This window comes from Rana temporaria, chromosome 7, assembly GCF_905171775.1.
Source record: "Rana temporaria chromosome 7, aRanTem1.1, whole genome shotgun sequence".
Taxonomy (NCBI): Eukaryota; Metazoa; Chordata; class Amphibia; order Anura; family Ranidae; genus Rana; species Rana temporaria.
Window position 1 is genome coordinate 159,691,696 of NC_053495.1, and position 11,918 is coordinate 159,703,613.

The following is an 11,918-nucleotide window of genomic DNA, read 5'->3' on the forward strand; positions in this document are numbered from 1 at the left end:
TTGTTGCCCATGGCAACCAGTCAGGTTCCTTTTATTTTCTGAATGTAATGCAAATCCTGAATGGCAGTTTTATATTTCCTTAGCCTTATTCTTCATGAATCACTTCTGTGTCGGGAAGAAATTATGTTGCCAGCACACCACAATAAACCAGCTTTATTAATGATTCTTCAGCTTATTATACAAAAAAGGGCTGAACCATGCTGGCAACATATTTTCTTCTGCTTGCTGTGGCACCATCCACCAGTTGCTTCATGCACTCCATGCCCCGGGACTCCAGCTATGGTGTGCAATAGAGATATACAAACAACTAGCTGACTCCATATCTGCACGTTTCCTGTATGGCACGCTAAACTATCGTCAATAAAGGCGGTTTTATTGTAATTAAATTGAGGTGTGCCAGGAGAATATTTTCTTCTTCCTGCTGTGATGCCATCCACCAGTTGCCTCATGAACCCAAAGTGTGGCGTGCAATGCAGATATATACAGTACATGACCCCTGTATGCAATTCTCTGACATAACTGTTTTGTATAGAGGGGGAAAAAAAAATTATTCCCTATGGAGATGCTTGCTATGGACGACACACAAACACACACACACACACACACACACACACACACACACACACACTACCTCTTCTAGACCACCCTTTTTCAACTAGGGTTCCTTGAGCAAGTTCTGCCTCTCAGATAGCTTAAAAACATCATTGAAGTCAGTGGTAACCTATCTGTAAACATTCCCTCCACTGACTACCAATGTAAGGAGCATTCTTCCCACAAACACTTAAGGTAATGAAACATTCTTCCCACTAGTCAGTAATGTAAAGTGCATTCTTCCCATTGGTCACCAATGTAAGGAATATTCTCCCCACTGATGCCTAAAGTAAGGGACATTCTTCCCTCATATATCCAATGTATGAACATTCTTCCTACTGACACCTAATGTAAGGGACAATCTTCCCACAGACACCCAATGTAAGGAGCATTCCTCACACTGATGCCCAATGTAAGGAGCATTCCACACACTGATGCCCAATGTAAAGGAGCATTCTTCCCACTGACACCCAATGTAAGGACATTCTTCCGCCGGTCCACCAATGTAAGGGACATTCTTTCCAGTGACCACCAATGTAAGGAGCATTCTTCCCACCGACACTCAATGTAAAGACATTCTTACCACTGACATCCAATAGAATGCCATTTTTGTCATTGACATCTAATGTAAGGGACATCCTTCCCTCTGGCACTCAATGTAAGGTCATTCTTCCCATTGACCACCTATGTAAGGGACATTGTTACCACTGATGCCCAAAGTAAGGGACGTTTTTTTCCTCTGACACCAAATGTGAGGACATTCTTCCTACTGACGCCGAAAGTAAAGGACATTCTTCCCTCATTTTTCCAATGTATGGAAATTCTTCCCACTGGCACCTACTGTAAGGGGCATTCTTCCCACTGGCACCTAATGCAAGGACACTTTTCCCCTTGATATTTAATGTAAGGGACATTCTTCCCTCTGGCACCCAATGTAAGGCCATTCATTCCTCTGGAAACCGACGTAAGGGACAGTCTTCCCTCTGGCCCCCAATGTAAGGACATTCTTCCTTCTGGCAACCAATGTAAGGGACAGTCTTCCCTCTGGCCCCCAATGTAAGGAATTCTTCCTTCTGGCAACCAATGTAAGGGACGTTCTTCCTTCTGACAACCAATGTAAGGGACATTCTTCCCTCTGGCACCCAATGTAAGGACATTCTTTCTTCTGGCAACCAATGTAAGGGACGTTTTTCCTTCTGGCAACCAATGTGAGGGACGTTCTTCCCTCTGGCACCCAATGTAAGGGACGTTCTTCCCTCTGGCACCCAATGTAAGGGACGTTCTTCCCTCTGGCACCCAATGTAAGGGACATTCTATCCTCTGGCCCCCAATGTAAGGACATTTTTCCCTCTGGCACCCAATGTAAGGGACGTTCTTCCCTCTAGCACCCAATGTAAGGGACATTCTTCCCTCTGGCGACCAATGTAAGAACATTCTTCCCACTGACACCCAATGTGAGGGACATTCTTCCTACTGACACCTAATATATGGAATAACCTTCCCACTGATACCTATTGGAAGGGACATTTTTCTATCTGACCACCATGGTAATGTACCTTAGTTTGTGGACATATTCATTATTGCCAGGGGTTCCAAAGGACCTGAATGTTATTGCCGATTCTCCTTTGTGCCAAAAGGGTTTGAGAAAGGCTGTTCTGGACACGTTGATGAATGAGGTGGTTTACCATCCCTTCTGCCAAATATGTGACTTTTATCATTTCTTTTTTAATTTTATAAGGAAGAAGCCACTCTAATCAGCCCCCCCCCCCCCCCCCCCCCCGCCGGTGGCAGAAATTTTCTGCCCCCTTCACTGGGGTGCATACTAGGAGGTTGAGGGTGATCACTTAGCAAAGCTGAATGCACTTCCCCAGTGGCAGACATTTTCTGCCCCCCCCTCTTCATTGGGGTGCATACTAGGAGGTTGAGGGTGATCACTTAGCAAAGCTGAATGCACCTAACTGTTATGATGCCAGGGGACCAGAGGGTACCTAAAACGGTAGGTCTGTTTAAGCTGTTTATGCCACAGAAATCATCAGTCACGTCAGAGTTCCTTTAAAGAGAACCTGTCACTTGAACACAGAGGAGGGTTCTACTTTGTGAACTAAGCTAACCTTCAGCCCACATATTACTAGGAGAATCACTACGGGTTAGTAAGGACTAGAGAAGCCAATCTTTATGGCACATGTTTTGGTTACCAACATCAAAAAGAGTCCAAAAGAAGAATATTCTTTCATGTGATAATAAAAGATCCCCTTAAAATTAGGGCAAAAAAACTGCGCTGAGTAAAAGCACACAGGAAAATGTTGTTTTGAATTGCAAATCAAAGTTAGGAAAACATTGCTCAAAATGGCTGCCCCCACCACAGGCACATACAAATGAATGAGGCACGGGCAGCTGCACCCTTCCATAGGGAGATACACTCCGTAGAAACAGAAGAATACATTGAGGCTGGAGAAAAACAACATGTAAAGGAAGGAGAAACCATGAGCCACTGATAAACATTACATAACAGAGAATAGGAGCAGGAGACCACCTATACAGGACAGACCAGGGGGGGTCCAACATCACCCGTACCCAATACCCAATACAAAAGGCATGGAGTCAATAGTCAAAGGCTAATGATGTGCATTGACCCCAAATCAGCTATCAGCGGTTGGTTTGTGATTGGTTGCTATGGGTTTCCGTACACAGCCGAAATTACTGCCACTTATGCAACCTTGTAACAATTATGTTTTAATGTATCAGCGAAATAAAATAGCATCATTAAATACCATCAGATTAACGTGCAGATACACAGCCTAAAGATAAACACGAGGAAGCAGGTGCAGGACAATAATACGACAAACAGATGGACCGTGTCAGTCACTGCGTGTCCGAAAACGCACAGCAGCGGAACAAAACAGGTGTCATTGTCTGTGGGGCCCATTCACATTAATGTGAACCGTTAATATGTTTCTGAGGTAATGTGTGGTGTCCATTCATTAGGAAGAGGCTGCCAAAGATTTACAATGGAAAAAAAACAAAGTTAATGATCATTTTTTTTAAACCCAACACATCACAACGCATATTATGTGCTGCACTCTACTGTACAGTGAATTGGTGCCCCCCCCCCCCCCCCCCACCAAACCACAACACGCCACACATAGCACAGGGTCATTGGCATGCGTTATGGCAACACGCAATTTAACCCTTATTCGCATCCGAGTGTTCTGTTGTGCATTTTGTTATGCATGACAACACTCGACATCAAGAATCCCATTGTGGCTGTTCACACCTCTGCACTCAGCCTCACCAAGCTCTAGGGTACCTTTGCTTTTTTATGTGGAGCTGTTTGCATGTTTTTTTTTTTAGCCTCATAGCCAGAAGCGTCCGCAAATCTGAAAAACATTGCGCTTTTTTGTGTTTTTGCACTGAAACAACTGTTCTCTTCTCCTCCCCCAACATGAAAACACCTGAGGTTGCAAACACGTGCAAAAAATGCCTAAAAAACATAAAAACCCACATCTAAGCCCACAAAAACATGCAAAAAATGCTTCCAAAACGCCTGAAATACGCTCAGATCAGGTGTGATTGGGGGGGCTTAGTGTAATTGTCACAATAACCGGCAGAATAAAATAACAATCTTCCTATTGATCTGTTTATTGATCTATCTATCTATCTATCTGTGTCTATCAATATCTATTCCTCAATATCTATCAGTATCTATCTCAATATCTATCTATCTATCTATCTATCTATCAATATCTATCTCTCAATATCTATCAATCAATATATATCAGTATCTATCTCAATATCTATCTATCTATCTATCTATCTATCTATCTATCTATCTATCTATCTATCTATATCTATCTATCAATATCTATCTCTCAATATCTATCTCTCAATATCTATCTCTCAATATCTATCAATCAATATATTTTAATCAATATCTATTAATCCATATATCAATCAATATCTATCAGTATCTATCTCAATATCTATCTAGCTATATATCTATCTCTCAATATCTATCTCTGAATATCTATCAATCAATATCTATCTCTCAATATCTATCTCTCAATATCTATCTATCAATCTCTCAATATCTATCTATCTATTAGACTAGTCTCTATCTATTGATTGATCAGTCTCTCTATCTATCTCATTATCGATCTATCAATTGATTGATCAACCTATTGTCCCCAACTATTCCAGATGCCCATGCACAATTGTTGGAAATGTGAATATTGCTGATATTTAATGACACCCTAATTTCTACACACTGGGGTGAATCATTATCAGGCGTCATCGCTCTCATAACATTTAAAAATCAGACAAATATAAAAAAAAATACCCCCAAAATAATGTCCTGTACGATGTTCTTTGGTCCTGTAATTGGGGGGGTTGGATGTCCCTGGAGATTCTTGTAAAATATTAGGATCTATAATACAACCCCTGGACAATACAGGCTCATTCACACCATAAACTGCGCATTTTTACCTGCGTGCATTTGTTGTGCTTTTTAATGCACGTTTACATGCGCTCACAAGCGTTTGTTCTTTTTGTTGTTTGTGCGCTGCGATGTGTTTATATGGCGTTTGCGTGCATTTTTTTTTTCTGTCCGTTTGCTGTGCCAAAAAATGCTGCTGGTTGTTTTTTTTTTTTCCTCTGCACTGCGTTGTAACGGTGTGAACTATGTCCATAGAATAACCTGGATTTTAGGCTGACCATGCAGTGGAATTGTATCCAATATGAAGGGACCATACACTGTACATTGTATCCTTTTGTGAGCAGACCTGATCCCTGTGAGAGGTGAGAATACACAACACACTGAGCTCTCTGGATCTGATCCAGGCAGGAACATGTGCAGAAGCCTCTCTGGGCATGCTGAGACTTGTAGTTCTATAGAAGATGACCAGTCACTGATGGGGAAATAATCCTAGACTGATATAGATTGTATATATAAAGTATAGAGACGTGTGCTTACCTGTGTCAGAGGAGGATGGAGATGACGATGACAGTCCAGGCTCAGTGGGTGTTCCCAGGTCTGTTGCTAGGTGTCACTTACAAGCTCCCATTCTCAGCTTTGCTGCTGCTGGCTACTTAGCCCTGTACATATATTGAGCAGCGCGGGGCCCGCCCACAGCAGGCTCATTGGCCGCTGGCAAACGTGATCGCTGCATGCCATGCTAGCCACGCCCTCGTGGCCTTGTGCCATTGGCCGCGGACGGGGAAGGGGGCAGCCCTGTCCAGAGAAAGGGGAGCACACCCCCTCTCAGACCGAGAAAAACAAGAGGAGGACAAAGGAGAGGAGGGGTGCACCGGAGAGAAGAGGGGGTACAGGCGGGGGGGTACACCAGGGAGAAGAGGGGGCACAGGCTGGGGGAGAGAAGGGGGCACACCAGGGAGAAGAGGGGGCACAGGCTGGGGGAGAGGAGGGGGCACACCAGGGAGAAGAGGGGGCACAGGCTGGGGGAGAGAAGGGGGCACACCAGGGAGAAGAGGGGGCACAGGCTGGGGGAGAGGAGGGGGCATTGGGAAACATCCAGAGAACATGGAGGGTGGGGGGCTGGGTGTCAGGTGTTGTGGGCTCTCCCAGTACAATAGTGCTAAATCATGGCATTGGTCTGTGTGAGAACATATTACATAAGCTGAGCTCCTATCTCCACTTACTATGTATACAGGAATATGGAGGCTGCACCTGCTGACTTCTCATGAAAATGCGTGTCGCCTGGCTGCCATGCTGAAGCAGTGGCCATAATAAAGTGTTATTAACCACTTTGTATCCGGATATATTTATATATATATATCTTTATATATATATATATATATATATATATATATATATATATATATATATATATATAAAATCAGAGGCCCTATAGAAGAAAATGGTGATCGTTGCAATTTTTGATGTCACACAGCAGCGTTTTTTTTGCAGATTTTTTTTTTTCATGAATAATAAAAAAAATTAAAAACACTAAAGTTAACCCAGTTGTTTGCATAATGTGAAAGATGATGTTAAGCGAAGTAAATAGATAGCTAACATGCCACTCTTTCAAACTGCGCACGCTTGCGGAATGGCGCCAAACTTCAGTACCTAGGCGACAATTACATTTTTTACAGGTTACCAGTTTAGAGTTACAGAGGAGGTCTAGGGCTGGAAATAATGGTCTTGCGTTTACATATGCGGGCGTATGTGCTCGCTTCTGCGTGCGAGCATGTGGGGACGGGGGCGCTTTAAAAAAAATTTCATTGTTTGTTTTATTTTTATTTTTGCACATTTCCTTTTACATTTTTTTTCAAAAACTTGTATTCCTATTTCCTATCTATTCTTCGTTCCTCCCGAGACCTCCTGCTCTCTAGCTCCCTCATCGCCTCCTCCCATATTCACCTCCAGAACTTCTCCTGAGCCTCTCCCATCATCCTATATAAACAGCCCCCAAATGAACGCATTTTGGAATGTAGGCACCCCAAGGTATTTTTCGAGAGACATGGCGAGTCTTTGGAAGATCTTATTTTTTGCCACAAGTTTTTGAAAAATGAAAAAAATAAAAACTTTTTAACACACAGTTGTCACTTTACTGAGATATTTGACACATCATGGGTATACCTGGCATTACACCCCATAAAACATTCTGCTACTTCTCCTGAGTACGGGGATACCACATGTGTGCCTGGCTGCGTCCAATGGTCACATGAAAAAAGTAACTGTAGTATAACATCTTACCAATATTTAATTAAAGGGTTACTAAAGGAAAAAAATGTTTTCTTTAACCACTTGCCGACAGCGCTATAGACAAAAGACGTCTACAGAGCGGTCGAGTTGTTCTGGGAGGACGTCCTCCCGGCGCGCTCCCGGAATCATCTGTGACCGCCGGGTCTAGAAGACCCGGCGCATCACGGATCGCGGTAAATTGCCACTGACAGCGGCCATTTACCACGTGATCGCACCGTCCAATGACGGAGCGATCACTTGTAAACAAACCGGCGTTATTTGATGACGCCGGTTCCTCCCTCTCCTCTCTGTACTGATCGGTACAGTGTGAGAGGAGAGGGGGGGAGCGGGTGTCAGCAGCGCTGTGGGCTGGATCTGTAAAAATTGCAGTCACAGATCCAGCCATCCATTCCTGCACAATACTCTGCACAATACTCTGCAGTATCCTGCAATACTCCAATACCCTGCAATACTCTAGAATGCCCTACAATACTCCAATACCCTGCAATACTCCAATACCCTGCAGTACTCGCAATACCCTGCAATACTCCAATACCCTGCAATACTCCAATACCCTGCAATACTCCAATACCCTGCTATACTCCAATACCCTGCAATACTCCAATACCCTGCAATATCGCAATACCCTGCAATACTCCGCAATACCCTCCAATACTCCAATACCCTACAATACTCCAATACCCTGCAATACTCCAATACCCTGCTATACTCCAATACCCTTCAATACTCCAATACCCTGCTATACTTTAATACCCTGCAATACTCCAATTCCCTGCTATACTCCAATACCCTGCAATACTCCAATACCCGGTAATACCCTGCAATACTCCTCAATACTCCAATACCCTGTGTAAGGGATTAGCTCGGTAGCGAGGGGTGTGTGACCCCCTGGATGGGTTCACTACACACTGAACGATACAGAGAAACAGCCGAAGACGGTTGAAAACAAGGAATTTGGTTTATTCTTCCATCTTGCTGGAGACAAGTGCAAGCATCCAAACAGCATAAACAAAATCAAACATAAAATAAACCCTAGCCACTTGGGGCGTCTACCTTCACCACACAGGAACCTATCTATGGAGTCTGGCACAGCCTAGTGCTGGGCAGACACTGCTGGTCATACAGCAGAAAACAAATAGTCTTTTTGATTTTTATCACACAGAAAAATCAACAGCGCCTCACCTCTTCAGAAGTATTTCTGTTCACTGCTCTCCTTCACTCAAAAAGCCTCAGGATGCAGCAATCAGCAGTAATCCTCTGGATTAATTATAGAGGTCTTAATTGTCTCATTCTGAACAGCTGAAGTTTTCCAACGCCCTTAAACCTTTCTGGCTACTTCTGCAGCCGACACCTAATAATAAGTGGTGTATTGTCTAAACAATGTAGAAATGTATCTCCCGTCTGTGACAACACCCACAGATTTACCAGACTTCCTGTCACACCTGCTATACTCCAATACCCTGCAATACTCCAATACCCTGCTATACATCCCCCCCGCCACCCTCTGGTACTTTTACGCACTCACTGCTACGATCAAAGTCAGGATCATTTTAAAAAAAAAAATATTTCAGGCTTCCCAGCCTAGAGGTGAGATGTGAGGTCTTATTGACCCCACATCTCACTGTAAAGAGGACCTGTCATGCTATATTCCTATTACAAGGGATGTTTACATTCCTTATAATAGAAATAAAAGTGATAAAAAAATGTATTTTTGGGGAAAAAGTGTCAAACTAAAATAAATAGGGTAAAATGAACAATAACATTTTTTTTTTTTTTTTTAGCGCCCCTGTCCCTGTGTGCTCGCATGCAGAAGCGAACGCATAAGTAATTCCTGCCGACATATGAAAACGGTGTTCAAGCTACACATGTGAGGTATCGCTGCGAACGTTAGAGTGAGAGCAAGCATTTTGACCCTAGACCTCCTCTGTAACTAAAAATATGTAACCAATAAAAAAAATGAAAGCGTCGCCTATGGGGATTTTTAAGTAGCAAAGTTTGGCACCATTCCACGAGCGTGTACAATTTTGAAGGGTGACATGTTAGGTATCTATTTACTCTGCGTAACTTCATCTTTCACATTATGCAAAAACATTGGGCTAACTTTACTGTTTTTTTGTTTTTAAGCACAAAACATTTTTTTTTAAAACGTGTTCGAAAAATTGCTGCGCAAATACCGTGCGAGATAAAAAAGTTGTAATGACCGCCATTGTATTCTCTAGGGTCTTTGCTAAAAAAGCATATATAATGTTTTGGGTTTCTATGTAATTTTCTAGCAAATAAATTATGATTTTTCCATGTAGGAGAGGAATGTCAGAATTGGCCTGGGTGCTCCAGAACGCCTGAAGGTGCTCCCTGCATGTTGGGCCTCTGTATGTGGCCACGCTGTGTAAAAGTCTCACACATGTGGTATCGCCATACTCGGGAGTAATAGCAGAATGTGTTTTGGGGTGTAATTTGTGGTATGCATATGCTGTGTGTGAGAAATAACCTGCTAATATGACAATTTTGTGAAAAAAAAATCTTAATTTTCAAAGAATTGTGGGGAAAAATTGACAACTTAAAAAAACTCACCCTGCCTCTTTCTAAATACCTTGGAATGTCTTCTTTCCAAAAAAGGGGTCATTTAGGGGGGTATTTGTACATTTTTGGCATGTTAGGGTCTCAAGAAATGAGATAGGCCATCAGTACTTCAGGTGTGATCAATTTTCAGATATTTACACCATAGCTTGTGGACTCATTAACTACTAGCCGACCAGCCACCGTCATTATACGGCGGTAGGTCGGCTCTCCTGGGCGAGAGCCCGTAGCTATACGTCCGCTCTTCGAGCGGCCACTAGGGGCGCGTGCGCCCCCCGCTCGCCCCCGACTCCCGTGCATGTGCCCGGCGGGCTCGATCGCCGCCGGGCACCCGCGATTGCTCGTTACAGAGCGGGGACCGGGAGCTGTGTGTGTAAACACACAGCTCTCGGTCCTGTCAGCGGGGGAAATGCTGATCTTCTGTTCATACAATGTATGAACAGAGGATCAGTGTTTCCCCTAGTGAGGCCACCCCCCCCCCACAGTAAGATAACACACAGGGACATACTTAACCCCTTCCCCGCCCCCTAGTGTTAACCCCTTCACTGCCAGTGGCATTTTTATAGTAATCCAATGCATTTTTATAGCACTGATCGCTATAAAAATGCCAATGGTCCCAAAAATGTGTCAAAAGTGTCTGAAGTGTCCTCCATAATGTCGCAGTACCGAAAAAAATCGCTGACTAGTAAAAAAAATATATTAATAAAAATGCCATAAAAATACCCCCTATTTTGTAAACGCTATAACTTTTGCGCAAACCAATCAATAAAGGCTTATTGCGATTTTTTTTAACGAAAAATATGTAGAAGAATACGTATCGGCCTAAACTGAGGGAAAAAAAATTTTTTTTATATATTTTTGGGGGATATTTATTACAGCAAAAAGTAAAAAATATTCATTTTTTTCAAAATTGTTGCTCTATTTTTGTTTATAGCGCAAAAAATAAAAACCGCAGAGGTGATCAAATACCACCAAAAGAAAGCTCTATTTGTGGGAAAAAAAGGACGCCAATTTTGTTTGGGAGCCACGTCGCACGACCGCGCAATTGTCAGTTAAAGCTGCGCAGTCCCGAATCGCAAAAAGTGCTCTGGTCTTTGGGCAGCAATATGGTCCGGGGGTTAAGTGGTTGACTTTCACAAAGACTAAATAATATGCACCAATTTGTACTTATTTTTACCAAAGATATGTAGCAGTATAAATTTTGGCCAACATTTATGAAGAAAAATTACACATTTTATAACAGAAACAAAAAAAATTCTCTTTTTTTACAGAATTTTCAGTGTTTTTTCTTTTATAGCGCAAAAAATTAAAAACCCAACAGTGATTAAATACCACCAAAAGAAAGCTCTATTTGTGTGAAAAAAAGGAAAAAAATTCATATGGGTACAATGTTGTATGACTGAGTAATTGTCATTCAAATTGTGAGAGCACCGAAAGCTGGAAATTGGTCTGGTTAGGAAGGGGGTTTAAGTGCCCAGTGGTCAAGAGGTTAAAATAAAAAACATGTTATTCTTACCTCAACTGTGCAGTTCGTTTTGCACAGAGTGGCCCCGATCTAAGTCTTCTGGGGTCCCTCAGCGGCTGTCTCTGGTCCTCCCCGCAAGAACTCACCACATTCATGCGAGAGCACTCGCATGGTGAAGAGTCTTTGCAGGCGCGCTCCCGGGATACAATGAACGGCCATAGCCGCTCGCTTTATCACTCGGCCCCTCCCCTCGGCGCGCCGCGTCACTGGATGTGATTGACAGCAGCGCCAGCCAATGGCTGCGCTGCTCTCAATTCATCCGCTCTAGCCAATCAGCTAGTAGAACTCCCAACCTCATCTAGGCCCCCTCCAAAAATGTGGTCAATGGTCCATCAGAGGGGGTTATGAATGTCATAATTGTGCCTTATATTTTTGCTGTAAAATGCTCTTTAAAATAAATGTTAGAATGATTATTATGTCTTTGTATAACCTGCTTGCAATGTTATGTACAAAAGTAATTTTTTTGGGGGTTTTTATACCACAGCTTCCGTCCACGCCACTGGA

At 42.9% G+C, this 11,918-nt stretch overlaps 1 protein-coding gene across 1 annotated transcript in view; it reads right to left on the minus strand.

The window, feature by feature from the left end:
* The window catches only part of GLUL (glutamate-ammonia ligase), a 29,514-nt gene extending 23,836 nt beyond the window's left edge, over window positions 1-5,678 (minus strand). Inside the window, exon 1 of the mRNA XM_040360250.1 lies at window positions 5,561-5,678. The gene's annotated coding sequence lies outside the window, so the exon portion shown is untranslated. The remainder of the gene's footprint in view (window positions 1-5,560) is intronic.
* Between the last annotated feature and the right edge of the window lie 6,240 nt (window positions 5,679-11,918).